This window comes from Ailuropoda melanoleuca, chromosome 1 (genome assembly GCF_002007445.2).
Source record: "Ailuropoda melanoleuca isolate Jingjing chromosome 1, ASM200744v2, whole genome shotgun sequence".
Classification (NCBI taxonomy): Eukaryota; Metazoa; Chordata; class Mammalia; order Carnivora; family Ursidae; genus Ailuropoda; species Ailuropoda melanoleuca.
This window is the reverse complement of record NC_048218.1, coordinates 212,482,892-212,494,336: the sequence shown is the minus strand read 5'-3', so window position 1 is coordinate 212,494,336 and position 11,445 is coordinate 212,482,892. Positions and strand designations below refer to the sequence as shown.

The following is an 11,445-nucleotide window of genomic DNA, read 5'->3' as shown; positions in this document are numbered from 1 at the left end:
AGGACAAATAGTCACTGCTTAGTAAACTACAACACGCATGGAATTATAGGACACATCATGACTTTTAAAGCACTAAGGTATTCAAATTAGCATCTTAGAATGTATGAAATATGCTCACTCACCATGTATGTCAGTTACCTATTGCTGCCAAGTGTATCATATCACAAGTGGCAAAAAAAATGATCAATTCATTTTGCTCATACTTCTTTGTGTCAGTAGTTGGGTTTGGCTCAGCTGGCGGTTCCCTTGCTCTCTGTCCTGGGCCCTTCTCCCAGCTACAAACCATGGGGACTCTGAAGCTCAGATCTCACCAAGTTCAGAGGCTTAACACACATGTTCCATGGAAACCCCAGAGGAACCAGGCTTTAGAAGCAAAGATTACAAGCCAGCGCTAAGGGATTTGTCCCAGAACTACGGGTAAAATAAAACAGGTCTGTCGTAACAAATCATGAAGCCGAGCCTCATAAATTCATGATCCACCTTCCCCAGAACATAGTTCCACACTCTTCAGGGGAAGTTAGAAGCCAGAATCCTTATGACATTATTCATCACAATATCCAGTGTACAACCAAAAGTTCCTAAAGAAATAGGAAAATGTGCTTCTTAGTTAAGAGAAGAATCAGTCAATAGAAGGAGACCTGCCAATGACCCAGAGTTCCAATAGTAAAAAGGGCTTTAAAATAACTATGATAACTATATGTTTAAGATTCTACAGGAAAAAGATAGATATAATAAGTAGGAGATTTAGAAACTTAAGAAAAGGATATTCTAGACATGAAAAATATAGTATCTGAAATAAAAAATCTATTGATCAGGATCAACATCTGTTTAAACACATCAAAACACAATATTTGTGAACTTGAAAACAGGCCAATAGAAATCATACCAATTGAAACACAAAGAGAAAAGTATTTCAAAATGAAGTAACTGAACATAATAATAATAAAAATGAACAGAACTCAAATGACCTGAGGACAATATCACATGATCCATCCACAGATGTATAGTTAGAGTCCCAGAAAGAGAAACAGAGACAGAAACAAGAAGACACAGAGAGAGAGACAGTGAAAAATAGAGAGAAAGAGACAGAGGTGGGGGAACGGGAGAGAGATGGGAAGGGAAAAGACAGGACATGGTGCATTTAAAAATATTTAAAGACTTTGTTGAAAAGATAAGAATATTCAATGACCCTTGTTACAAATAATGAGGCAGACTGTATTCAGGGCCATTATGATACATATAGGGACCATGTCAATGAAATTTTGTAATAAGGGAAAGAGATTGGGCTGAACACAGCATGGATACGGGCAGGTAGGAATTTATAGCCAACGAGCAGGCAGTTTGGCAGGTGCAAAATCACTAAGAGGAATGGGGGCGCCTGGGTGACTCAGTCAGTTAAGCGTCTGCCTTCGGCTCAGACCATGATTCCAGGGTCCTGGGACTGAGCTCCACGTCAGGCTCTCTACTCAGCAGGGAGGGCAGCTTCTCCCTCTCCCTTTGTCACTTGTGCTCTCTCCCTTGTTTTCTCTCTCAAATGAATAAATAAAATCTTAAAAATCAAAAAAACAAACAAACACTAAGAGGAAGCATCAGGGTTGAAGGGTTCTGGCTGAGCTGACCTGACAGGATTCCTGCTAAGAGACTTCACCTGGGGGAAGGTGGGGAATGAGGAACCCAATTGGACTCAGATTTTGGTGGGGTGGTTCTGGCAAAATGACTTACCAGGGTTCTTCCTAAAAATGAATTTTATAAGAAAGAGCATATGTCAGGAACCTAAGTTTGGACAAGCAAAGAATCTTTGTCAAAGTAACGTCCTAAATAAGTCCAGATTTGACCATACATAGCAATCCCAAGATCAAGGAAACCAGGCAAGAAGAAGTCAATAAAAAATAAAACACCTACTCATACCAGAGTCAAACTGCTAAAATAAAAGGCAAGAAACAACAAAAACGTACAATTAGCCAGAGGGAAAAAAAAGACATTTATATAGAGGGAAGCAATGATCAGAATGACCAATTGCTTTTTATCAGAAACAGTAGAGGCCAAGAGATCATGGAATAACAGCTTTAAAGTGCTAAAAGAAAAAATAATCTCAATCTAGAATTTTATATAGAGAAAAACACCTTCCAAAAATGAAAGAATCTCAAAGATGAGCTGAGGTACACCGTTTCCACCTCCCCAAGTTACACACTGTAAGGGGGCTCCCACGTGCACGTCAGCAGCAGAGGGCACATGATGGAGAGAAGGAGGGGGCCACGCAGGAAGGGGGCGCAGAAACACCTCACGGAGAGGAATCCCGCCACCTGTTACACCCACAGCGGTGCCTGCGAGCCCCCATCCGCGGGGCCGAGAGGGGCCACCACACCCTGTCTGGTCGCAGAAGTAGTTCCAAGTAATACTGGTGGCAAATACCTTTTGGAAACACCCATCTCACTTGAAGACACCAAAGAAACAAAACCATACTTCAATTATGAAAATAACATAAATCAGTCCGCAGATCTTTAAGGAGTGTCCAAAGCTCAAATTATATTCAAACTATACAGGGTGGTTCACCCCCAAACCAGTGTCCACGGCTGGCCTCCTCACCCTGGGCGACACTACCTTCCCATCAGCAAATGCTTCCAGAATGTCTTGAGGAAATAAAAGCGGTACAACACAGAAAAGGAAAGAAGGAGGAAGCCCAAGAGCATTCTGACACTGCCCCGTGCTGTGGACACCAGAGCTGTCACAAAGCTAAGTCGCAGGCTCGGGGGCTGAAGGAAGCAGATGCAGCAGGGGGTGGGGGTGGTTATGAAGACCTAGGACTCACGTCACACGCCCCAGAGAGCGATTCCGACACCTGTCCCCTAGGACAGCGTGGTCGCGGAGGACGGGCGCCGGCTGCTGGAGCCGTCCAGAGACAAACGATTGCCCTAACACACCTACCCCGCTGGACTCCAGCCTGGTTAGGCACCAAGCCCTCCCCCACGACGCCCGTGTTTCAGGTGGGGAACGGGGAGTTAGTGGCGGGAATCTGCCTGCGCGTTTTGGGCCCTCCCCCCGGGGTGTTCTTGGGAGGTTGACAGGCTCCGGCTCTGCGGCTTTGGACAGGTGAGTCTCCCGCGTCCCCAGCCTCGACCTCCTCCTGCACAGAACGCGCACGACAGGACCACCCCACACTACCGGTCGCCTGACACAGGGACACGACAGCCGCGGGACCGTGGGGAGACGCTGACACACAGCCACCTCCGGGTGGCGCTGTCACACGCTCATGGTACTTCTTGGTTGCCTGGTGGCCTGTGCTCCCAGAACTCTGCAAAGGTGCCGAAAATTAAATGGCAGTTTCTCACAGAGTTATTCCTTTAGGCATCTCACACAGAAGTCATCTAGAAATTCAAGCTTTCCTCCCAGGAAAAACAGCTCCATTTTTAACCCCAAAGTAGAGTATTTTATTATTTTAATTTAGGGGAAAATCTGGATTCCGTATAAAATGCTAATTCTTACACCAGATACTGAGGTGCTTCCAGACGGCCGAGAGAACATTACAAAACGTCCGCTCACATGTCACACCGAAGTGGCATAGCTTCCTCTCATTTCTAATTTTTCCTTACTTTTTCTCGTTGTAACGTTCGGTGACGAGCTGTCTGCAGGAAAGTCGGTGTCAGTTGGGCATTTGAAGGACCAGTATCACAGGCCAACAGCCAACCCCACTCAACTCTGTCCATGCATTCACTGGGCGCCTGTTTTTGCCTGATCCCGTTCCAGGTGCACAAGGGGACGGGCAGGACCCCGAAGACAACGTGGCGGAAGAAGCTGCAGGTACGTGAACCCTGCAGCCATGGAGGGTGCGCGAGAAGTGCGAGCGCGGAGGGCAGGTGGGCCAGGCCGAGCTCCCTGGGAGGATGACATTGGCTCCCTGCCCCTGCACGAGGCAATCAGAGATGCCTTTAAAGGACAATTTTATTTCTGACTTTTCCCGTTTCTGGGTCAGTGTTTGTTGTTCTGTTGCCGGGGAAACACTAAAACTCTGGATTCCTTTTGACTAATAAGTGGATTTCTTGTGCATGACCATGAGCAGAACATGCTAATAGATTTGGTCTTTTGTTTTTTCAAGTTGACTAGCCACACGTAACCATGATTTAATCACGGACTTGACACATGTTCAGAACCGACACCGAGTAAGGCTTACATTTATTTATTTATTATCGTGTGCCGGGAATTGTGCGAAGCACCTCACGTGTATTCTTTCATTTAACCTGCACCCCGATTCCTCGAAGGATCCCAGTTATGGACGGGGACACGGAGCACAGGAGGCAGAGGCCTTGCCCACACTGCACAACCAGACTCGCACAGAGCATGGCTGAACCCGGCTGTGCCTGACTGCAGACCGCACTCTCATCCCCGTGCTGGCTAGACACTGTCTCGTGCCTTTTGTTTCCAGAGCAACAGGATGCTGGAGCAAGACAGGCCCAAACTATCGACCTTACCAAACCCGTAAGTGCAGTTTCCCATGTAGCATCCAGTAGAGACAAATGTCCGTCACAGCTGAGGAAGCATTTCACCCACTGACATCAGAAAGAAAGAAACATGGTGTGTGGGGTGGGGTTTCACTGCAGCCCTGGATGGGGTCCCCTGTGACGAGGAGCTCTTACCAGGCTCCATATAAACCTAAAACTCTAGGCCGTTCCCAGCAGCCAGGCTTGAGTAAGAGGCACAGACGCTCCTGCACGCAGATGTCTACCTATTTAAACCCATACAAAAGGACGGGCGCCTGGGGGGCTCAGTCGGCGAAGCATCTGCCTTCAGCGCAGGTTATGATCTCAGGGTCCCAGGATCGAGTCCCGCATCGGGCTCCCTGCTCCACGGGGAGCCTGTTTCTCCCTCTGCCCCTGTCCCCTGCTCGTGTTCTCTCTCACTCACTCTATCAAATAAATAAATAAAATCTATACAAAAGGAAACACTATGAAGGTCACCAGAACCAAGCAGGGTTCAAACATGAGAGCAGCTCTCCAGTCTGGAAGAGAAGACAGAACAGTGTAGATGGAGAACCGGCTACGTGGCACATTATCGAGGGGAATCTTGCTCATAAAAACTGGAGGAGTTTTGTGGTCACCACATGGGAGCACACGGAGCGTCTAGCTCCGCCCACCAGCAGGAGACAAGGATTTCGGAAAACCCCAAACGGCACAGGCGTGCACATGCACACCGCTGTCTGCTCCCCGGAGCAGGGCTTGGGGACTGGCTGTGCAGGGGCCGCGGGCGCCATGGTTCCATCTGTGGCACGACCGCGCAGGTCTGGCCTTGGGAAGGCCACATCTGCTCGTCACATCCAACTGCCCAGGGTCTGCAGATGCATTGCTTCACTGTTCCCTCGGCCAGCTCTCGGTCGGACCTGCTATGGGTGTGGCTCTTTGAGGCCTCCGCGTGTCCAAGACACAAGACTCTTCAAGGAAAGGACTCAAGGGGCTGATTTGGCCTGACAGGCTGCCAGGGCTGAATTCAAGCACGAGCCTCGCCCATCGTGGCCCACTGTTCACGCCCATCAATTCCAGTTGATCTTCCTCTGTTGTAAACAGAACTTTTCCTGGAGAAATTGCTTGGTTTGTTAGGACAAAGCCAGTCTGCCTTTATTTTAAGGCCCATCAGTTATGCACGCACCACCCTGGCGGCTAAGCATCTGCTTGGTTTGGTTGTTCAGCAGAAAATGTGAACCGAGGAGAACCACTCCCCTGTGCCCTCTGTGACTGAGGCATCTGGGGCGATACTGCTGGCGATGCAGTTTAGGTCTTTCCTGTGTGGTTTGGAGCAAAAATCCTGACTTAGAGTTCACAGGAAAGAAACCTCTCTTCTCCAGCTTTCGCACTTAAGCCTAATCAAGTAAGGTCGGGTGGTCCTTTGAATATAGTGTGAAGAAAAAGAGGGAAGCATCCTATTTTTCTGAGCTGTTTCCGGCTAGTGACAGGAAGGATGAACTATACCCACGATAAAGTAACCACAGAGAAGCATGAGCGTTTCCTTTAAAAACAACAGCAAGAACACACAAAAGTCCAGACACTAACCATTGAAACACAAATAGATATGCCAAATTCATGAAGAACTACGCAGCCATATTAAAGCCCAGAGATAGAGGGTTGGGAAGGTGCGTCTCTCCGAGATGTATTGAGGCACGTTATGGCCCGCAGGTGGAAAGGGGCACCTTCGCGCCCCATGTGCTCAGGAGAGGCCAGAGTACAAGGTCCACGCGCTTGCAAAAGCTCTTTTCAAGGAGTGAAAACGAAATTCTCATGTGTAATCTCTCATTCCTACAGAGACAGCCATGGAACCTCACCCTACGTGTCTGAAGGGCAGCTGTTCCCCAGCTGGGAGGAACCAGAAGAGCCCAGATCTGGGATATGCCTGCAGGCCACACATCAACCCTGCTCGGGTCCGCCCCTGCCCCCCACTCCCACCCAAGGGGAGATCCTTGTATCAGAAGAGCTGCACGTACTCCAGCAATGAGGCCCGTGGGAGCGTGTGGTTAGCCTGCAGATGTGCGGGACAGGCGACGGTGGGAGGTGGGAGCTCATGCACAGCTGTTTCTGGCTGTTCTCAGACTAGTAGAGGAAGCATGGAGCCCAGGCTGACCCCGTGACACACTGCCAACCAAGCCCGCCGTGGGCTACCCCGAGCTTTGGTGGAGGGGCCTGAAGGGAAGGCCTCTGCTGGGCAGGGAGACCACAAGGAGACATGGAGACGGGTGACGTGAGGGCGCACGGCTGGCACAGGGGACACTGCACAGGAGCGTTCATGAAGGAGAGGGACAGAGACCCAGTGAGCCAGCTTCCTTGTGACAAGAGGGCATTCCACAGACTCTGATCCTGCAATGGCACCGCCCGGGGGGCAGAGCTCCCCACGTTTTTCCCAGCCTGGGTCCTGGAAGAACCAGAATCCAGGAAGAAGAAGAAAAGGGAGGAGAGGAATTACAGATCTGCACCCCCTTCCCCCTCGCAGATTAGCAGACCTGAGCAGGGCTGAGCTGGAGGGAATGAAGGGTTTGGACTGATTGGAGATGAAACCGAGATGGAGATCACAGCTGACAGCTCAGCTGGTCTGGGACCCGAGTCACTGGAAGCCGGCGGGATCTGCTGCAGGCATGCTCCAGGCTGGGGGTCGGGGGCCAGATGGAGCTGCAGAAACACAGGGTGATTCCCCTTAAGTGACCTGCTGTCACGAGTTACCACTGGAACATTTCTAGGCTGTTTTGAAATTGCTTTCGGAGTCCATTTGTCTGTCTTCCGAGAATAGGAGGCTTGTGGTTTAAAGTCCCATCACCTGAAGGAAAACATTAATACCACGCCTGAGAACTCACTGTATTCACTAGACCAAATGCCAAATGCTCCCAACATGCTTCAAGGGCCGCGGAGAGAGGGAAAGGATCAGTGGCTGGGCCCCGGGGGGGGGGGGGGGGGGGGGGGGAAGTGGCTTTGGGAACCAGCAGGGAGGAGGGAAACGGGGAAGGGAATGTCAGCTGGCCTCCCCTCCCACCGCCGTCTCCTTCCCCAAATCTTCATTTCTGCAAATGAATTCTCCACATCCCTCCCCCATGGGCATCTCCTACTGGTGAGTTCTCCTTCTCAAGTAATACAGTAAAAGCTAGTGAGGGCCTCCATTCTTTCACGTAGTATAAAGGAGTGGGGCTGAGCAGAAAACGAATGGTCACCACCGACAGTGTGGAGGACAAGGATCTGAAATCCCAGAGACATATTTAGACAAGCTTTAGAATAATAGCCATTCATAAACCCAGGATCATTTGCATACAAATAAATCACGATGAATTCAGAAGAGGTTCTATCCGTGATAGGTTACCAAAAACCCTAACAAGTTAAAACTTGAGTCATCCAATTATTTGGCATTGGGCAGACAAAATAAAAGAACGTTTTAAAAGACACCAAAGAATGAGTCTAGCTTCTCGTGTAGACTTTGTGGTTAATCGCTACAGGACAGACACGGAGCCGTGAGGGGCTTCCAGTAAACACTTGGTAACAGAGGCACTACACGCCGTTCTTACCAAGCACATTCCGTGCAGGAACCATCCACGGAGCTCTGGGAACTGTCACTGCAACCCCCCAAGAACCCCCAGCTAAGGAATAGATCAGGGCCTCTGCAATCTCCGCAGGGAAAAAATTCCATTTTCATGGACAATTTATCACAAAATAAGCTGAGCAGGGATGTTGGTGAAACAGAAAAAAATTATGACAGTAAACAGGGATGTTAATCACTGATTCCTCCTTGCCGGTTTTTCACACCCTCGTCCTACTTCCCACATCTACGCAGCTTAAGCTTCAAGGACCCCCATTATTCAGAGGTCTTCCTAGAGACTCCAGGCTAATAAAACTGCAATCAGTTCAACGCTGGCTACTTTGCATATAAAGTGGAAGCATCCTAGATACAAATGGCCCCTCTGACTCTGATGCTGGGGGCCGGAGGCCAGGCTTCCATCATGGATCTTTCCCGTTGCTCTTTCTCTAAGCCTCCCTCTTGCTCTGGTGCCTTTCCCAGGGTGTTGACGAAACGGCCCCAAACCTAAGCTGCAGCCCCCCAGGGTTATCCAGACGGGCGACGCCCTGAGAAACCCCCTCACCCAGCAGAGAGCAGGCCCGTGGGGACCCCGCTCCTGCTGATCGGAGCCTTGCCTGGAAGAGCGTGAGTGGCTCTCAGGCACCGAGGAGGCGGGTTCTGGCGGGAGTCTGACAGTCGGTCACATCGGCATTAGTGGAATCAAGGACAGGTCTTGGCGACACCGTGAGGCAGTGGTGTGCGTGGAAGAGCGAAACTGGCCGTCCTGCCCGCTGGAGGGAGACCGCAGGAGGCCTCCGCCTCTAGGGGTGGCAAAGGGGTCAGGGGGACACGCTGGGTGGAGGACCACGTGGTCCCTCCCAGGGCCCCTCAACTGTCCGGAATGTTATTTGAACCACCAAATGCCTGACACTATGGATTTGGGTGCAGCTGGGGCAAGGGCTGTTTCACAACCAGCTACACTGCGTGCACGAGAGCAGAGGGGTCTCGGAGATGCCTGGGAACTGAGAGGCCGTGACCGGCAACCCTGGGAGGAGGGGGTTGAGTCCATTTACTGAAAAGCCCGGGGTCAGGGAGGCGTCCCCTGCATCTGAGTGGCCACATATGGACCGACAGCAACGTCCACTAAAAAAGTGTACACTGTGGGGTTTGGTTTCCTTTTTCCCTGGAAGAGCCAGCACGAACTTAGTGTGAACCTCACACACTGTGGAGAGGAGGGAAGGGGCGTCAGGGCTCCGGACCATTGGACGGTGAGAGAGACCCCAGGCTCCAGGCCCTCGCGGTCCCAGACTCATGCGTGAGCTCCGCGTGGCTCGCCCTGCCTGAGGCGCTGAGAACAGAGGGACCCTCAACTGCTCAGTGTGAGGAAGAGCAGCTTCCCCTTGCCTGTGGAACGCGCCTCGATGGGTACACCGATCGGGCGTGTCCTGGCCTGGACGCAGGACCCAGCAGACAGCTAAGACGGTCCCACACACCCCTGGGAGGGTTCCCCCAACATCAAGGGCTGGAGTGGCACAGCAGCACCATCGAAAATGGAATCTGAAAACTTGTGTCATAGAAGTTTGGATGATCTGAGGGAGAGAACGGTGACACTACTTTGGGACTAGGTTTAGATTTAGAGAAGATAGCAAAGCGTAGGACAAAGATCAGGTTTGGGAAAGGCAGGTGTCCCGGGGTCGGCCATGGAATTCAGCAGGCAGGACATGGGGGGACACCGGCATTCGCAATAGAATAAACAAGTAGACAACGGGGTGTTCGGACCCAGGCTAGGTGCTGGAGACTGACAGAGAACCCAGCCACAAGGAAGACGCCCCACTCCAGGAAGATGCCATCAGGTGAGCCTTTCCTGCCCCCTCTGGCCCCAACCAAGCTTGGTCTAGGATAGGAGTCTCCAGTGTGAGCAGAATGAGAAACAGAGTAGCCACCCCACAAACACAGCACTCACACTGACCTTCGCTACCCCGTGTGGATCATGCTAGGGTCCTCACTTGGGCCAGCTCATGCTGTAACACAGCAAACTCTAAGATGAGTGGACTGAGTGGACGGAGAATATTGCCCCCGTTTCACAAGTGGGGAGTGGGGTTTGAAGTGGATTGACTTGTCCAAAGACAGGGAAGCTGGGCGCCTCAGCCTCCTGACTCCTGACCCTCCACCTTCCCACCTCTCCCCTCGCTTTGTGGCACGAGGCTGAGAAAAAAGCAGGAAAGTGTGGTTCTCTCTGGCCCTGGCTTGCCTGAAGATTGCCTCCTGCATAGAAGGGGCCCCCGACCTTCAGGTGGGCGCATTTCCAGACTCCCTGTAGTGATCAAAGACCTACTCTCACAGGTCAGCCCCCCCCCCACTTCCCTCCTTCCACTCCTGATGCCTTAAATATGGCAGCAGCAACACGGGGCGGGCTCCAGGACGAAGGATGCCTGAGTGTGTGCCCAGGAAACCCCCAGGCCAGCTCTGGAATCCTGGACTCGGGCCTGCTCGAGACCAGGACTCCAGAAACGTTTTCTGAAGAGTGGGAGATGAAAGGCGGCCCATGCGTCCCTGCCATCGCACCTGACTTGGTGCTGTCGCATGAAAACCGACTCATCATCGAGGAGCGTGGCTGCATCCCAGTGAAACGGTCTTTACAAGGATGGGCGCCAATGCTGGCTGACCTGTCCTGAGTGAGAGAAGAGTAAATTCTACCATCGTTTAAGCCGCTGACCCAGGATCATTTACAAATCCTATGATAAAATCAAATTTGACAAGCCTGAGTATGGACTATTCCAAAATTATCGAAACATCAGCAGGATAGTTTAAAGGTTATGCTCAGTTATACCTACCTGCAGAGCCCCACCAGGCATTCCCAGAGGGCTCCAAGGCTTGCAGCCTTATTTCTCTCCCCATGCTTTTGGTCACCCTGCTCCTGATGACAAATGCCCTCTGGCCGCTTCTCCAGAGGTCTGGAGGTCTGCGGTCGCCATGTGGCAGAGGACAGCTGTGTTTACACCGTTGTCACACACACAGCAGAGGCCACAAGCTCACCAGGAGCCCAGCAGGGTATGCAGAGATGGGTGGGGCCTCTGGAGACCTGCCCCCGGGAAATAGTCAAACATTTACAAAACACTACAAAGGTCAAACAAAATGCTTCTGCAGGCAAGACCCCTGAGTACACTGGAGTTGGGCTTATACTCATTCACACACACACACATACATTCACATGCATGCACACACATACACACGCGTACACATGCATCACACTTGCACGCACACACTTGCACACATACACGCTCACACTCGCATGCACACGTGCATGCACATTCTCAAGTACACATGCACGCACACCTGAATGCACACACACATGCACACATACACTTGCACACACATGCACATGCTTGCACACACGCGCACACATGCACGCAAATACTCGCACACACG

The 11,445-nt window shown here is 51.2% G+C and overlaps 1 long non-coding RNA gene across 1 annotated transcript; it reads right to left on the bottom strand.

Moving 5' to 3' along the window:
- Positions 1 to 3,404: 3,404 nt before the first annotated feature.
- Positions 3,405 to 11,191, bottom strand: LOC117795436. Its single transcript, XR_004619458.1, has 2 exons — positions 10,851 to 11,191; positions 3,405 to 7,290 (listed from the first exon to the last, which is right to left on the bottom strand). It is a non-coding gene; the product is annotated as an uncharacterized LOC117795436 (long non-coding RNA).
- Between the last annotated feature and the right edge of the window lie 254 nt (positions 11,192 to 11,445).